This window comes from Bubalus kerabau, chromosome 6 (assembly GCF_029407905.1).
Source record: "Bubalus kerabau isolate K-KA32 ecotype Philippines breed swamp buffalo chromosome 6, PCC_UOA_SB_1v2, whole genome shotgun sequence".
NCBI classification, from domain to species: Eukaryota; Metazoa; Chordata; class Mammalia; order Artiodactyla; family Bovidae; genus Bubalus; species Bubalus kerabau.
In genome coordinates this window covers 86,230,396-86,246,079 of record NC_073629.1, presented here as the reverse complement: position 1 = coordinate 86,246,079, position 15,684 = coordinate 86,230,396, and the positions used below count along the sequence as shown (strand labels likewise).

General features: G+C 44.2%; 1 long non-coding RNA gene across 3 annotated transcripts in view; it reads left to right on the top strand.

Annotated features, from left to right (window-relative positions):
* The first annotated feature begins 2,478 nt into the window (after positions 1–2,478).
* LOC129655366 (uncharacterized) overlaps positions 2,479–15,684 on the top strand; it is a 41,989-nt gene continuing 28,783 nt past the window's right edge. For all 3 annotated transcript variants that reach the window (XR_008715935.1, XR_008715932.1, XR_008715934.1), the window contains exons 1-3: positions 2,479–2,572; positions 3,505–3,560; positions 6,773–6,921. This is a non-coding gene — a long non-coding RNA (uncharacterized LOC129655366). The remainder of the gene's footprint in view (positions 2,573–3,504; positions 3,561–6,772; positions 6,922–15,684) is intronic.

The window sequence follows — 15,684 nt, the reverse complement described above, 5'->3', positions numbered from 1 at the left end:
GGCCCAATTCCTCTGGAGTCTGCTAGTTGGCTGAAATGGATTGGATCTGGGGATGACCCTATGTTCGAGCTCCTTGATTATGACGGTGGAAATGTTAGGTAGTTAGAATAGGGAAAAGGAGTCTAAAATGGCAGTGGCTAAAACACAAGGAAGGGAAAAGCCTGCGAAAATAGAACAAAGGAAGGTCAAAGGAAGGTCCGAGGACTGGAGTGAGGACTTCAGGTAGAACAGCACTCCTGGCTGAGCCCACTTTGCATAGGGCAGGCCCAGGGGGAAGAAAAAACATATAAAAGGAGGAGCCAAGTGCTCTCTCTTGCTCTCTCTCCCACTGCGTACGCTCTTTCTCTCTCCCTCTCTCTACCTGCCCCCGCACACAACCTCCCACACTCGCTGGTGCACTCCTCCACTCTCTTCTCTTCTTCGAGGATGGATTCTCCTGCTATCTTCTAAATAAAATAGAGCTGTAATGCTGATTTGTCTAAGAGCTATGACACGGTTTGTTCAAGACCCGAGAGCTGTGACGCGCAGAGGGCTTTAATGTCCATTGCTCCAAATCATTGTTGTGATGAGACAAAGAACCGAGAAGCATACACTCGCCTGACAGAAGGAAGCTCTGATACAACCCTGCCCAGAAGATGAGAGGCCACTTGCCCAACAACCCCCAAGTGAATTTTTGGTAAAGAATGGTTGCTTGCTTTACTGGACAAACCCTCCCAGATAATATTTTCCCAGCTGGAAAGTGGGACCAGCAGTGAATATTTCAGCAGCCCTGAGAGCCAACTCAAGGAGCCCTCTGACCTCAGGTTGATCTCGGCGCGGCAGCAGCGAGAGAGGTGACGTGAAGCGAGATCTTAATTCCCTGCCCAGGAATTGAACCTGGGTAGCCTGGATGAAAACCAGGAATCTGAGTCACTAGATCAGCAAGGGTTAGGGGCTAGCAGCTACTTTTCCCTGGATCTTTGCCCCCAGAGAAATATGCATTTATCACGGAGGCAGAAACTGCAAATGCAGGTACAAAGTTTATTATTAGAGACATAGCACAACGAATGGGAGAACACACAGAGAAACAGTTTGTTTAGACGAGATAGAAGCAAGGCAGAGGTGCACACCTGGAGAGAGAGGGAGAGAGGGTTGTGGGCAGCTTCCTGGTGAGGAGGAGTGCAGTAAAGAAGTGGTTAAGTCTTTTATATAGCTCAGCTCTTCTGGGTCTTTGTCTACCTTTAGCCAATGATCTGGTTTCTTTTTCCATACCTGACCTATCCTGGGACACTCCCCTGGGTATGTACACACCCTTTAGCCAATATGGATATCAAAATGAAGGCTTCTGGGAGGAACAAACTCATTATGCCTGGCATTATCCCTTGACTTTTGACCCACAGGAGCCTTTCTGCACATCTATAGTGTCTCCCTTGTCCCCAAAGAGGAGGGAGTGGAGATCCCTTAATCCTGTACTCAAATAGGGTTTTGCCCCTCTTCGTCCTTGCCCTGACTCTTATCTTGACTATTGTCACGACTATTACCTTGATGAGTTTCAAGAGATAGACACTAGATATTTACCCTGTTTCTATTGTTACTTCCATTTCAGAGGGCAAATAGGAGGCTGATTGTAAATGCCTGAACTAGAGCCCATCTATCTCTTGCCTCAAGAAATGCTAACAGTTTTAAGTATCCAGCCGGAAGCCCACTTCTTCGTGTTGCATGAAATGTAATCAAGAGGCTAGTTGTAAATGTCTAACCTGGAGCTCACCTATATCCTACATCAAGATATGTCCTAATTATCCTCCAGTTACTGCCTTGGATCTATCCTTCTTTCTTCCCGGATCCCTTACTCTGTCACCTTCCTGGCCCTCTAGGGCAAAGGTGGGAGGGTCTCTCCACTGCAGATGCTTGTGCCCAGCTGTGGCTTCATGTCCTTCTCTTGTCGTTAGCAAAGCTGAAAGAACCCTGGGGGTGGGCACTCGAATGAGATATTACTAAAGGTGAAGGTGGGGGGGGCACCCTTGCCTCTTTGCTGATAGACTAAAATCATCAGAGGAGTCAGGCTTGCCTGCAGGGTCACCCCCCACCAAGCCAGTGTGCATGCTCAGTCATGTCTGGCTGTGACCCTATGAACTGTGGCATGCCAGGCTCCTCTATCCATGGGGTTTTTCCATGGGATGTTTTCCTCTATCCATGGAATGAGTTGCTGTTTCCTCCTCCAGGGAATCTTCCCCATGCAGGAATTGATCTCCTGCATCTGCTGTGTAGTATGAAGATTCTTTACCTCCTGAACCATCAGGGAATACACAGGGTTATCCCCCATCTCACAACACGTCGTGGGATATTCAAGCCAGAGATGCAGACTTACAGCAGCTTCAGGTGAGGGCTGGATGGGCTTCATTTCCTTTCTCCTCAGGTGGATCTTTCACTCCGCTCCTGTGTTTGTGTCCTGAAATTTTCTCTTCCTTAACACAAGAGGGCGCTGGAGCCCACGGTTCCGTACTCTAGGTTGGAGAAGATCCAGGGAAAGGCAGAAAAGCCGTCTGAGAGTGTTCCAGGCGATAACACTAAGCACTGCCAGCTGGAGGTTCAGGTACTGTGCATGTACCCCGAGATGCAGTGACTCGCAGCACTGGGAGGGAGAGCGGAAACCTCACCCAGGCATCCAAGAACAAGGGTTCTGGGCACTCCTCTTAGAGAGGCTTTGGCTGTCATGGAGGGTATCCTGCAGAAATTAACTGTATGTAAATCAGGCTTAGGACCTTTTAGTTCAGAGAAAGGAAGATTGGGGGTGGGGGTGGGGAGTGGGAGCTGGCTCTGCATTCCTAAAAAGCTTATGTTTGGAAGCTAGACCAGGCTTATTTTCTGTGGCTCTAGCCACAGAACTGGGACCTATGAATAATCTTTATCAAGAAACAGATTTCAGCTCAACATCTGAAGAATTTTGTTCATGTGGAAGGCAGCATGGTTTAAGCAGGGAGAGAGTGGCTGTAGAGGAAGTCTGAGTTCACCTTCTGACCTGCCATGACCAGTTCTCTGACTTGTCACCTAACCTCCCTTAGCCTCAGTCCTCTTGTCTGTAAATTGGGTATCATGTTGTCTACCTTACAGGCTGGTTGTGCTAAGTCAATAATTTGAATAAATTGCACAGCATAGTGCCTAGCATTTTTTTTTTTTTTAAAGAGAGGCTTCCCTGGTGAAGAGAGGCTTTTTTGGGGGGTGGGGACGGGGGTAGAGGCTCGGTGGTAAAGACTCTGCCTGCAATGCAGGAGATGCCGGAGACACTGGTTCGATCCCTGGGTTGGGAACCCCTGGAGGAGGGCATGCAACTCACTCCAGTGTTCTTACTGGAGAATCCCATGGACAGAGGAACTTGGCAGGCTACAGTCCCTGGGGTTGCAAAGAGTAGGACACGACTGAAGCTTCTGAGCACACAGCACAATTGAAAAGAAAGATCATAGTAGCTAAGCTTGAATTCTTATTCTGTGAAAGTCACTGTACCATCTCCCAAGCATTGTCTTTTAGCCCTCAAACAACCCTATGCTGTAAGCGGTCCTACTTGGATTCTACAAAAGAAGCAGGTGGGTTCAGAGAGGGTAAGAGATTTGCCCAAGGTCTCAAGCCTGTGAACTTGCATGTTGAAATCCTAAGCTGGGTCTGTCTGCAGCACTGCGCTCCTGCCAGGACACCATGCTGCCTGCCTGTGTCAATGTGGGGTCTTCACCCGGAGGGCCCCTGGGTCTGGGAGCTCTTGGCGGGTTTATCTATCACACACAATGATGCAGGGGCACATATGTTGTTCTGGCAAAGGCAAAGCACATTTTCCAGTGTCGGCTGAAGCAGTGGATGAATAATACAGGGAGAGGGATCAACAGAAGGGGCGAGAGCAGGCCAGAGCCGCATCAATTCCCCTGCCTCCAACAGGGGCAGCAGAAGGTGCAGCTGGCGGGGCCTCAGAGCAGAGCCGCCAGCCCAACCATCCCACCGCTGGGTTTTGCACAGCTTTCCTTCTCCATTCTTTCTCGTTTTTGACACTTGTGATTATTACCAATCCTGGTGGCGCTGACGCGCCGGAGTGCAATGGTTACCATGGCATGCTTAATAGCGAGAGCAGATGTTTGGCAGGCTAGCTCCTTGCATTCTAAATACACGAGGCGAAAGTCGGTGGAGGGCGTAATTGATTTGCTGACTGCGATGGGAATCCAGCCCGTGCTCGCGCTGGGCCCGGGTGCCTTCCCACCTCCTCTCTTACACAACACGCGGCCTCATCCTGAGCTGACCTCTCGTGGGCCCCTCTGGCCTCACGTGTTATCAATTCCCACCTGCTCTCCTCGCTTCTGCTCAACACCTGTAGCCTCCCAAACAGGCTAGGGTCTGTCTCCTCCTAGGATCTCAGCAGCTGTTGCCTCCATATAGACTCTCAAGTCATCGTGTGGGCAATGCCCACCCCTGCCTCAGCGCTCGGCTTGGCCATCACTCTCCAGCATGCCCTCCTGAAGGCTGAGTTGGCAGGGTCACCCTGTGCCTACCCTTTCCTAGGACTTACTGCTGTGCTGTAATTGCTTGTTTAATTGTTTATCCTCAATAGAAGGCAAGGTTTTTGACTGCAGGCACCGTGATGTTGACCAGAATAATTTTGACTATATATAAAAATCTCATGAAATAAAATTTCTTTTACCATTAGTATCCCATTTCTTGCAAGACCAGCTCACAATTGGTCATGACAGCAAGTGCCCATGTCCTTTTCCTAAGCAGGATTATTTGTATTATCTGCATATGAGATATACTTTCCTGCCTCTAAACCTGTTTGCAGCATTGTTTCCATCTAGGAATCTGATTTTTTACTTAGTCATCTTGCCCCTCAATCAAGATAGCTTTCAACTGCCATGTAATCTTCTCTGATTTACCACTTTCCTAAGAAAATATGATCACTTCTCAACCATAGACCGCCTTCCCCATCACCCTACTTCCACTGCATTCTTAACCTCACAGCATTCTGTTTGTGTTTCTTTTGGTACCCTTGACTTTCCAAAATAGACTCAACTGCAGTGGAGAGCCCAGACTTTGGTCTCAGGCCCAAGTTCATGTCCTGAGTCTGTCATTTTCTTGTTATGTATAACTTTGGACATATTAAGTGACCTCCCAGTGGCATGCCACCCCCTTTATTGGAATGGGTATAATCATACCCACTCCACTGGGGAGCCATGAGGATTGAATGGAATACTGAAGGGGAAATGTGTAGCTCAGGGCATGAAAACAGTAAGAGGTCATTGAATGGTTGCTTTTATTAAGCTACTGTTTACATATATGGCTGATGCCCCCAAGGAGACTGGCTCTTATTATGGTCAGGTGCCATGACAACTGCCATCTAAAATGGTTTTATGTAGACTGTTGGCAAAAGTGAACATTAGTGAAGGGGGGTGAGTCGGGGTACACTTGCCCACCCTGCTGAGCTCCACTTTCTGGGTCTGTAAATTGTGGTTACAAGACAATCAAGAGCATTACATATCTGAGTTGCTTTTAAACTATATGCTCCAAAACATCCTAGGTCAACTTAAAAGGGCCAGGATGTGAGAAAATGCAGGGAGCAAAGGCACATCTAATTTCTGCTTCACTTGAAGACACTGAGGCTGGGGCTGGCTTGCAGTCAGTTCTGGCTCTGGTGACACACATGGTTTCTCTTCACCTCGCCCACAAGTTCTGAACCAGGCAAAGGAAGAGGCAGAGAAGAGAGTGCTTGTGTGTGTGTGTGTGCAGGGAAGAGAATGGTGTATGTGTGTGTTGGGGAGGGAAATGGAGGACAGAGGATTTTCCTGTGTGTGTGTGTACATGTGTGTGTTGGTAAGGCAGAGAGTGATGTGTGTGTGTGTATGTGTTGGGGAGTGACATGAAGGATGGAGAGAGGGTTTTCCAGAGACAGAACCTCAGAGAAATTGCCTGGGGAAGAAAGAGATACTTTGGTTTGATTTTATTTTCCAATCATCACAACTAAGAGTAAAGAAACATGAGGTGATTGTGACCAAGATCTTAAATTTGTAAAGAAGAAAAAGAAAGCTTTTACCAAAATGGTTTGATGTAGACTGTTGGCGAAAGTGAACATTAGTGAAGGTCACTGAGCTGAGCTCCAGCTGCATGGTAGCATTGAGGCGTCTCTGTCACCTCGGTTACACCAATGAGTTCATAGCCTATTCCCCCCATCTTCATGAACATTCTGTGATTTTTTTTTTAAGACCTTATTTCAAAAGAGCTATAGCTGTGGCTCATATCTCTCAAATTGTGAAGTGGATTTTTTTATATATATATCATGTTTTCAACAGTTGCAAATTCCACTTCACTGGGAAAGTTACAAGAAGTGCATAGTCTTTCTCCACCAATCCAGTGCTCCTTTGATTCTAATGCTTATGAAATAGAACTCAGGTATTTTCTAGCATGGAGTGGGCTGGAGTTAGTGTGTTCTCACTCTCTTGCTTCAGCTGCATGTGAGAGCTGAGTCTCTGGCTTATTGCCTCTCTATACTTCAAAGACTTCTTTGTCCCCCAGCATCGGATGACAAATCCACACAGTTCTCAGGTCTGGAGAGCTAGATTCTAAATCTGGATTTGTCAGTAATTTGTGACACTGAGAATGCATTTCCTCCATTCTGGGACTCAAGCTTCTCACCTGGAAAACACCAGGATTAGACGCCATCATTTTCTGTGTCTATTCAGGTGATCATATGGTTTTTCTTCTTTGATCTGTTGATAAGGTGAACTGCATTGATTGGTTTTTGATTATTCAACCTTGCATTTTTAAGGAGCATCCTGGTGGCTCAGATGATAAAGAATCTGCCTGCAGTGCAGGAGACCTGGATTTGATCCCTGAGTCAGGAAGATCCCCGGGAGAATGAAATGGCTACCCACTCCAGTATTCTTGCCTGGAGAATTTCACAGACAAAGGAACCTGGTGAGCTACAGTCCATGGGGTTGCAAAGAGTCAGACACAACTGAGTGATTACCACTTAACACACTTTCACTGGGTACTTAACTTTTCATGTATTGTTGGATTTGACTGGCCAGTATTTTGTTAAGTATTTTTGAGTCCATGCTCAAGAGAGAGATGGATCCACCGATTTCTTTGCTTGCAACGTCTTTGGTTTTGGTATCCGAGTATCCCAAATGAACTGGATGATGTTCCCTCCTCTTCTGTATTTTGGAAGAGTTTGTGTAGAATTGATATTATTTCTTTCTTAAGTGTTTGGTAGAATTTTCCAGTAGAATCCATCATTTGAAAGGATTTTCATATTCTAGGCAGCTCCAGGATAACTAAGGGTCCTCCCTGAAGAAGGTTTAGAAGGATATCTCAACTCAGGCCCATGAGAGGAGTAGGGGAATGAATCCCTTTCTCCAAACTGCACATGGACGGTCCCTTTCTCTTGTCACCTCTGGTGTTATCTCACCAACTTGCAGGCCAGTTTTCCCCAAATTACTTGGAGCCTTTGGGAGACAGTATGAATAGCAGTAGATAAAGCTCAGATCTTTGGCTCTAGTACTGACTGGTCATGCAGTCTTGCAACCACATTCCTGAATCTCTCAGAGCTGTGGGTCCTGCATCTATAATTAGGCAAGGTAAAATTTAGCTCCCAAGACTGTTATGAAGATTGAAGGAGATAATACTAAACCTGTCTGGCATAGTAGGCTTTTGTGGGCACTAGCCTTCTTCCTGGGAAATAGGGATACTCTGTCCTATTTCACTCAGGCCGTGGGACCCGTCTGGGTATAAAGCCTGTTTGCTCACCTCTGAATCTGGGATAGAGTCTTTCTGAAAGGAGTCAGAAATGCAAAGACAGAGCACATTTTTTTTTTTTTTTTTTTTGCCATCTGTTCAACAAGACAAATGAGTTTATGTTGAAAATAGTCACATTACAAAGTGATTGCTGGATGGGAACAATTTGTTATAATGCTCCAATTCTGCTGCTTCTTTCCCAGTGGGGAGAGTGCCCTCTTCAGTTACCAAGGCTCCTGAGCATCGCTTCCTAATGGAAACTGGAGAACAGGCAGCTATTCACATTCTAACTAGAGCCTAGAAAGATGGTTCTTTTTGATGGAAAAAAAAATCATGAGTCAGCTGTTTAGGAAAATGCCTCACTGATGATATTAGTATATAGAAGCAATTTCATCAGTCTGGGAAGCGCGTTTTCAAGATTGGCAGGGCAGAGAGGACAGAATATTAATGAAGCTGTCAGAGAGGATAGTGCCGTTTCAGTTCTGGGCAGCAGAGGGAGCTCTTGTCTCCTAGTCCTGAAAGATTTGGCAGGACTTGGACCCCCTTGATGGGCTTCTCTGGTAGTTCAGACGATCAATGATCTGCCTGCAATGCAGGAACCTCAGTTCCATCCCTGGGTTGGGAGTTTGGGGAAAGTTTGGCCTCTTCTCGGTGGCCATTGTAGAGTTCCCTGAGTTAATTAGGACAATTGCATGTGGATAGCTCTTAGACTTCACTAGGAGCAACCAGACGGGCAAAGGTTGGTCATTTACAATATTAGCTAACACTCTGCATGAAACTTGTTACGAGCCAAACACTGTTCTAAGTACTTGATGTGTATTAACTCAGTAAGTCCTCACAACAGCAGTATGGGGTAGGTAACAATATTAATGTGCCCATTTTGGAGATGAGGAAGCTGAGGCAGTGTGAGGTTAAGTGACTTTTCTAAAGTCACACACTTGATCTGTCCTCTTAACCATTAATAACAACTTGCATTTGCACTGTTCATGCCACTGAATCTTACAAACAGCTCTATGTGGTAAGTACATTCTATTATAATATATCATCTTACTAGTGGAGAATGGGGGAGAGAGAAAGAAAGAGGGAGAAGAGAGAGAGAGAATGAATGAGGGAAGATGAATTTTGACAACTTGGACCTAAAGTGTTCAAAAGATACTTTAAGTGCTAATAGGCTAGGCTTTATATGGTTGACCAATAACAGAAAATGTTGGAGCAGAACTCAGTCTCAAGTCCAAGTCCAGTGCTTTGTACTACTATTCTATTTCCTGCCCATCTCTACCTTCTGGACCAGGGTCTCTCGGGGATACAGGAATCTAGTCTCTGATCTGGAGAAGGAAATGGCAACTCACTCCAGTGTTCTTGCCTGGAGAATCCCAGGGATGGGGGAGCCTTGGTGGGCTGCCATCTATGGGGTTGCACAGAGTCGGACACGACTGAAGCGACTTAGCAGCAGCAGCAGCAGTCTCTGAGCTACAGGTGCCCTGGGCTGCACTAACCTCTCCCCTACTTGAGATTCTCAATCACTGGATCTGGAAACATGGGGTGCAATTTTAGCTCTCCTGCTTGGTAGCCTGACAACACTGACCTTGGGTCTCTCTCATCAGTCTGAGGAAGTACGCTTTTAGGAGGCAAGACTGAAGGACAGGATAAACAGAAGTATCATTTTCACCACTAGATGAGAGAGGAAGATGGCAAGTCCTTGGCCCTCTGAGGTTTGCTTTCAATAAAACAGGTAGTTGGACCACACAGTGGTACATTTTAGGGTCAAAGATCTCTTTTAAGGCTGACATTCCATGAAAGCACACTCTTAAATAAAGCTTCCGCTCTTTTATTAGATCTTTATTGGATAACAGGAGACCTCAACCCAGAGCAATGTCTCTACTGCAAGAATCTCAACTTCAGCACTACTGACTTTGTGCGTTGAATGAGTTCTTGTTTTGGGGGGCTGCCCTGGGCACTGTAGGGTGTTTAGCAGAATCCCTGGCCTCTGCTCACTGGATGCTGGTGGCATCACAAACATCCTGAGTTGTAACAACCAAGCTACAACCCACCTAATGTTGGGAACAGTCACATTGTGGTAGACCAGGAGGACAGATGCTTTGGGTTGATGATGATGATAAATAATATATATATTTTTTTTTTTTACTATGTCCGAAGTCCTGTTTTACCCAGTCACGTGTATTCTCATCCCATCTTCACAGCTATGCTGAGTTTGGTAGTAACCCCACTTTACAGAAGAGTAAACTGAAGTACAGAGAGATTAAATAAACTGACCAAGGTAAGCTTGTAAGCAGGTAGCTGAGACTGTATACTTCAGTGTTTATACCATCTGCTTCCCTCAGGGTAGTCTAGATAGCAAGACTCAATGCGCAGGCCACGGTCTGATGTCTGTCCATAGTCTGTGATGAAGGAAATCAACTGTGTCACTAAGCACACCATTTTGTTCACCTAATATTTTTTTTGTAGACAGAGTTTTTTAATGAAGAAAGCATTGCATAGATTTGTACACTGGCACAAACTCCTCATCTTGTTGCAGGCAAGCATTTTGTTGCAAGCAGACATAGAAAGGGAAATGGCATCTAATATTTGGTCAGAACTTTTCAGGATTCTTGCCTGGAGAATTCCAAGGACAGAGGAGCCTGGTGAGCTATAGTCCATGGGGTTGTGAAGAGTCAGACACGACTGAGTGACTAACACTTTCACTTTTCTTTCACTTTCCCACTGAAAAATTGTGCTCCCATCTACATTCTTACATGCTCCTTATAGATATGCCTTCCAGATGCTGTGAGGTTACCGAAGAGGCAGCATAAGATAGACTGTCACTTTCCAGTTGAAGAGATCAGGCTCAGGCAATTAAGTGATTTGTTCTTAAGAAAATAGGTTGGGGATCCAAAATAAGTCCAAGTTTTCTAACTTACAGCCTACTGTTCTTTCTAAGACAGGACTAGATTCTGATCATATCAAAAAGTGGCTCTCTCCTTCTGCACAGTTGCATGCCATTTTAAGGACTTGAAAATGAATTACCTTTACTTCATAGGATGCTCTTCTATTAGAACATGACCTGCTTATTGAAAGAAACAGCAGCACAATTCTTTGATCAGCGTATACATTCTTTGGTCCATTCAAAAAGCACAGTGCTCTCTTGAACCTCTGGTATTATAGAGAAAGCCTGAGTTTTGGAATCAGTTCTAGCTCCCTTAATTACAAATTATGTGATTTTAGGCAAGCTTTTAAGGCCCTTTGATCCTCCATTCCCTCTTCTATCAGATGGACATAATCACATCTACCCACTGGGTTGTTATAATGGTCAAATTACCTGTAGATGGTGTGTGTAGTACCTAGAAGAATGTCAAGTATATGATGGGAGCTAAGTCAATGTGACTTTTCTCTCCTTCCTCCTGTCTAGCATATACTTTTTGATCCACTTCCAGATCTCTAAAGCTGTCTTTTAACATTGTAACTAATAACAGTGGAAACTAATCTTTAGCACTAATGCACAATCCATCTGGGAGAAAGACATTTCTTCTTAAATCAGGACTAATCAACGGGGCCTGAAGACCCAGATCCATCCTACTACAAGCTTGTAGGAACAGATGGAAAATGGGCTGTGCAGATGGGGAAAACTCCATTTTCCAACAGGAATTATTTATTTGTGAAGTTGGAACCACTTGGAATGAATATTTTGAATCAGGATGATGAAATATTGTAAGATTCAAAACAGGGCCATGAAATTAACTAATGCACTGCGACTCACAGCATCACTGTGAGGCAGGGAGTAGGAATAATAATGGGCCTTTTAAAAAATGGTCCACACACATAAATTATTTACTTGTGTGTGCATCAGTGTCAATGACTCCCTGAAGCTGTTCCGCTGATAGCATTATCCCTCATGCCCTTCCCAAGAAAGGCTGTTCTCATTGCAAGGTCCTTTGTTTTTGCGATCAGGTCATTACAGAACATGAACGTTATAAATACATAGCTGCCATTTGATGAGACCTGTGCAGTGTTAGGCACTGTATGTCACGTACTTTTCATACCAGATATCTAGCCCTTTTGATGGTCCTGCAAGGTAGGTACTTAAAAACCTACTTTACAGATGAAGAAACTGAAATTTAATGATGTTAAGTGACATGACATAACCCAAGTCACTCAATAATATGGAAGAGGTTTTTCCTGCTTCTGTTCTTATGTGTCAGAGCTTTCCTCCAAATGACCCCCTGAGGAAGCAAAACACTCACCTGGTCTCATCATACCCCATACCCTCTGTCTGGAGTCTTAGCTGGGCATCAAGGGTCTTCAGGATCTGATCCTACCTTCTCCAGCTTTGCCTCCTTCACTTTCACTGGGGCATGATGCTTCAAGTGTATGTAACCACAGTTTCCAGTTCCAAGAACAGAGGGTTCATCTCTCAAGTGTGTATATGTGTGTGTGTGTGTGCATGCGTGTGCGCTTGCACACTTGCTCAGTCACTCAGTCGTGTCTGACTCTTTTGCAACATTATGGACTATAGCTTGCCAAGCTCCTCTGTCCATAGGACTGTCTCGGCAACAATACTGGAGTGGGTGGCCATTTCAGGGGCTTTGCTCATTTTGTTTGGCCTACCTGGGAAAACTCATCCTTGCCACCCAAGGGCCTCACTTGTGTCCCTATTTTGGCAATTGCTTCTCCTCTGCCAGGACTTGGCTCACTTACAAATGTTCTCAGAGGCCTTCCCTGATGACAGTGACACCCCTATCGCTGGGCTGAGCTGAACGGCCCTCTTTTGTGGTGAGGGACTCCTGGCCTTCCTTTCACCCAGCACTTAACTCCACTGTACTTACAGTTCTCATGTCTGCACTGACAGATGATGGATCCTGCCTTACTCATCACTGTATGCCTGGTTCCCAACACAGCTCAAGTACGGTGGGGTGTTTGTTGAATTGATGAGTAAATAAATGAATGGATGGATGGATAAGAATGAGAAAACTGAAAGTGAAAGTCGCTCAGTCATGTCTGACTCTTTCTGACCCATGGACTACACGATCCACAGAATTCTGGCCTGGAGTGGGTAGCCTTTCCCTTCTCCAGGGGATCTTCCCAAACTAGGGATCAAACCCAGGTCTCCCACATTACAGGCAGATTCTTTACCAGCTGAGCCACAAGGGAGGCCCAAGAATAGTGGAGTGGGTAACCTATCCCTCCTCCAGCGGATCTTCCCAACCCAGGAATTGAACCGGGGTCTCCTGCATTGCAGGCGGATTCTATACCAACTGAGATATGAGGGAGAAAGAAATATCCCTGCTAATTCATCCATATAGTATGTCTGTGGTATTTATAATGGCCTTGGATCAACAAATAACTAAGTTATCCGTAAAGGAGTAAGTCACCAGTGCCTCATTTTCCTTCAGAGGGGGCTGAAGAAAATCATAGTATCACCTAAGTGCTATTCTCTGAGTGGGAAGGATTGAGCTGGGAGACAGGTAGATGAGGGAGGACATGCATTTCCTGACCTGCTAAGTGCCAGGAAGAGACGCTTCCAACAGACCAATTTCAGACTAGAGTGAGTATTGGAAGGAAGGAAACCCAAGTTAGTCAGTAGTATCTGGGCATCTCTCAGATGCTTCATCACCCAACTGTTCTGTCATTCTAGAATAGGGAGGACCCATTTATCTTTCCCTTTACTGACAGGTTTCTATCCTTCTTGAAAGTTTCTGGAGGACAGAAAAATACCTGCCTTATAGAGCAGCCTGCTTCGCTTCCCACCAGTTCTGTTAGTGTGTCTCTTCTCTCAGGTTGAACCAAAATCTCCTTCATAACTTTCTTAATTTCTCATCCCACTCTTGGAACTGAAAGGAAACAATACTTCTACCTGTCTTTCTGTTTCTTTGCTCTCTCTCCCACACGCTGACTGTGCGGGTAGGTGGTGCCATGGTTGAGCAGGGAGTAGGAAGTATCCTTAACCAAGGTCAGCCCTGGTAGAAGTATTCTCAGCTTGAGATGGCTTATTTGGGATGGGCTGTATACTCAGAGGTGTACATATACGGAAGTTACAAGTGGAGGATATAAGTCAGGATTTGAGTTTTGGAAAGTTTTACACAGTGAGGGACATACGATTTTGATCTTACAGGATAAAAAGGCATTCAGCAATTTAAAGTAGGGACTTCCCTGGTGGTCTAGTAGTTAAGACTGCCTTCCAATGTAGGTGGTGAGGGTTCAATCCCTGGACAGGGAACTAAGATCCCGCATGTCTGGTAGCCAAAGAAAACCAAAACATAAAATAGAGACAATTTTGTAACAAATTCAATGAAGACCTAAAAAAGAATTAAAAGAAAGTTTGAAAAGGATATTGCAGGAGTAGAAAATTGTATATGCAGAGGCAAGAAATCACTAACATGCTTGTTAGTTTTAGGAATGAATTTAGGAATGGTTTTAGGAATGAATGGTTTAGCAGTGAATGGTTCATGTTGCTGAAATAAAAATGGGGAATGAGTGGTAAATGAGACAGGAGAGATAGGCAGTGGTGAGACAGGAATGCAGTGAAATGTTTATTTCTAGCAATATTTTAGCCAAGCTATAGTTGGTCTTATTTGGTAGGTAATTAACAGCTGTATGGTTAATATGCGGTTTTGTGACCATTTTTTGTTTATTAATATTTATTTGATAGCCTTTATGGCCCGACCCTATTCAGGGCCCTGAAACATTGGCAGTGCAACATCTTGAATATAATATGTGGTTTATATGTATTTTCTGAATAAATGTAGCAGCTAGAACTTTACTTAGAACAGAATTTCTTGGTATCTTGCATAGAACACTAGTTCTAAGGAATCTTAAAATATTAATTAAAAATAAAAAGTTCTTTGGTCAAATGAGTTTAGATTAAATAAGGGTGAGATAATTTGTCTTGTTTTGTTTTGCTTCAATTGCCTGTGCAGTAGGCATTTAGATTCACCAAGGGGGAAGAGAGATAGTCTAGGGTACTTCCTGAACTTGAACACAGAATTCCTGTTTGGAGGGGTACTGCTTGGTCTTAGTGTTCCAGGAAACATAGTCTGAGAAACTAAACGCAGACCGATAGGTATCAGAAAGCAAGTACAGAAGAAGAATGTTAATTTTTTTTTTAATTGAAGTGTAGTAGATTACATTATCTTGTTAGTTTCAGGTGTACAGCAAAGTGATACACACACACACACACACACACATATTTCAGATTATTTTCCATTATAGGTTTTTATGAAATATTGAATATAGTTCCCTGTGCAACATAGTAAATCCTTGTTGCTTATCTATTATATGGATAGTAGTTTGTATCTGTTTAATCCCGGACTCCTATTTTATCCCTCCCCCCAATCCTTTCCCTTTTGGTAACCATAAGTTTATTTTCTATGTAAGTCCATTTCTGTTTTGGACATAGATTCATTTGTATTATTTTTTAGATTTCATATATAAATGATATAGTATAACATTGTCTATTTTCTGTCTGCCTTACTTCATTTAGTATTATATCTTTAGGTCCACCCTTGTTGCTGCAAATGGAAATATTTCATTCTTTTTTATGACTGAGTAGTAGTCCATCTTTTTTTCCCCACGAAAAAGGCCTCTTATTTATTTGATTAAGCAAAAAAGAAAATAAGCTGCATAGGAACTATTTTAAAGTCATATAGAGACCAACTTTATTTTAGGCTGCAGTAGCTGATATAGTGTCCCCTTACTGCCTTGCCTAGCCTCCTCTGTGAACCACAGTGATATGTTCAGAAGCCTGTTAGCTAATACAGGGGTTCTTAGATACTTTTCCATTGGTTCTTTACCTGTTCATTGACTGTCACACCTGAGGCCTGGAATATCATTTAAAATTTACAAGTAAAAATCCAGAGGTGGGGAGGTCATCTTAAATCAATAGCCTGTTGGTGGATGCTTGGGTGGTTTCCATATCTTGACTATTGTAGATAGTGCTGCTATGAACATTGG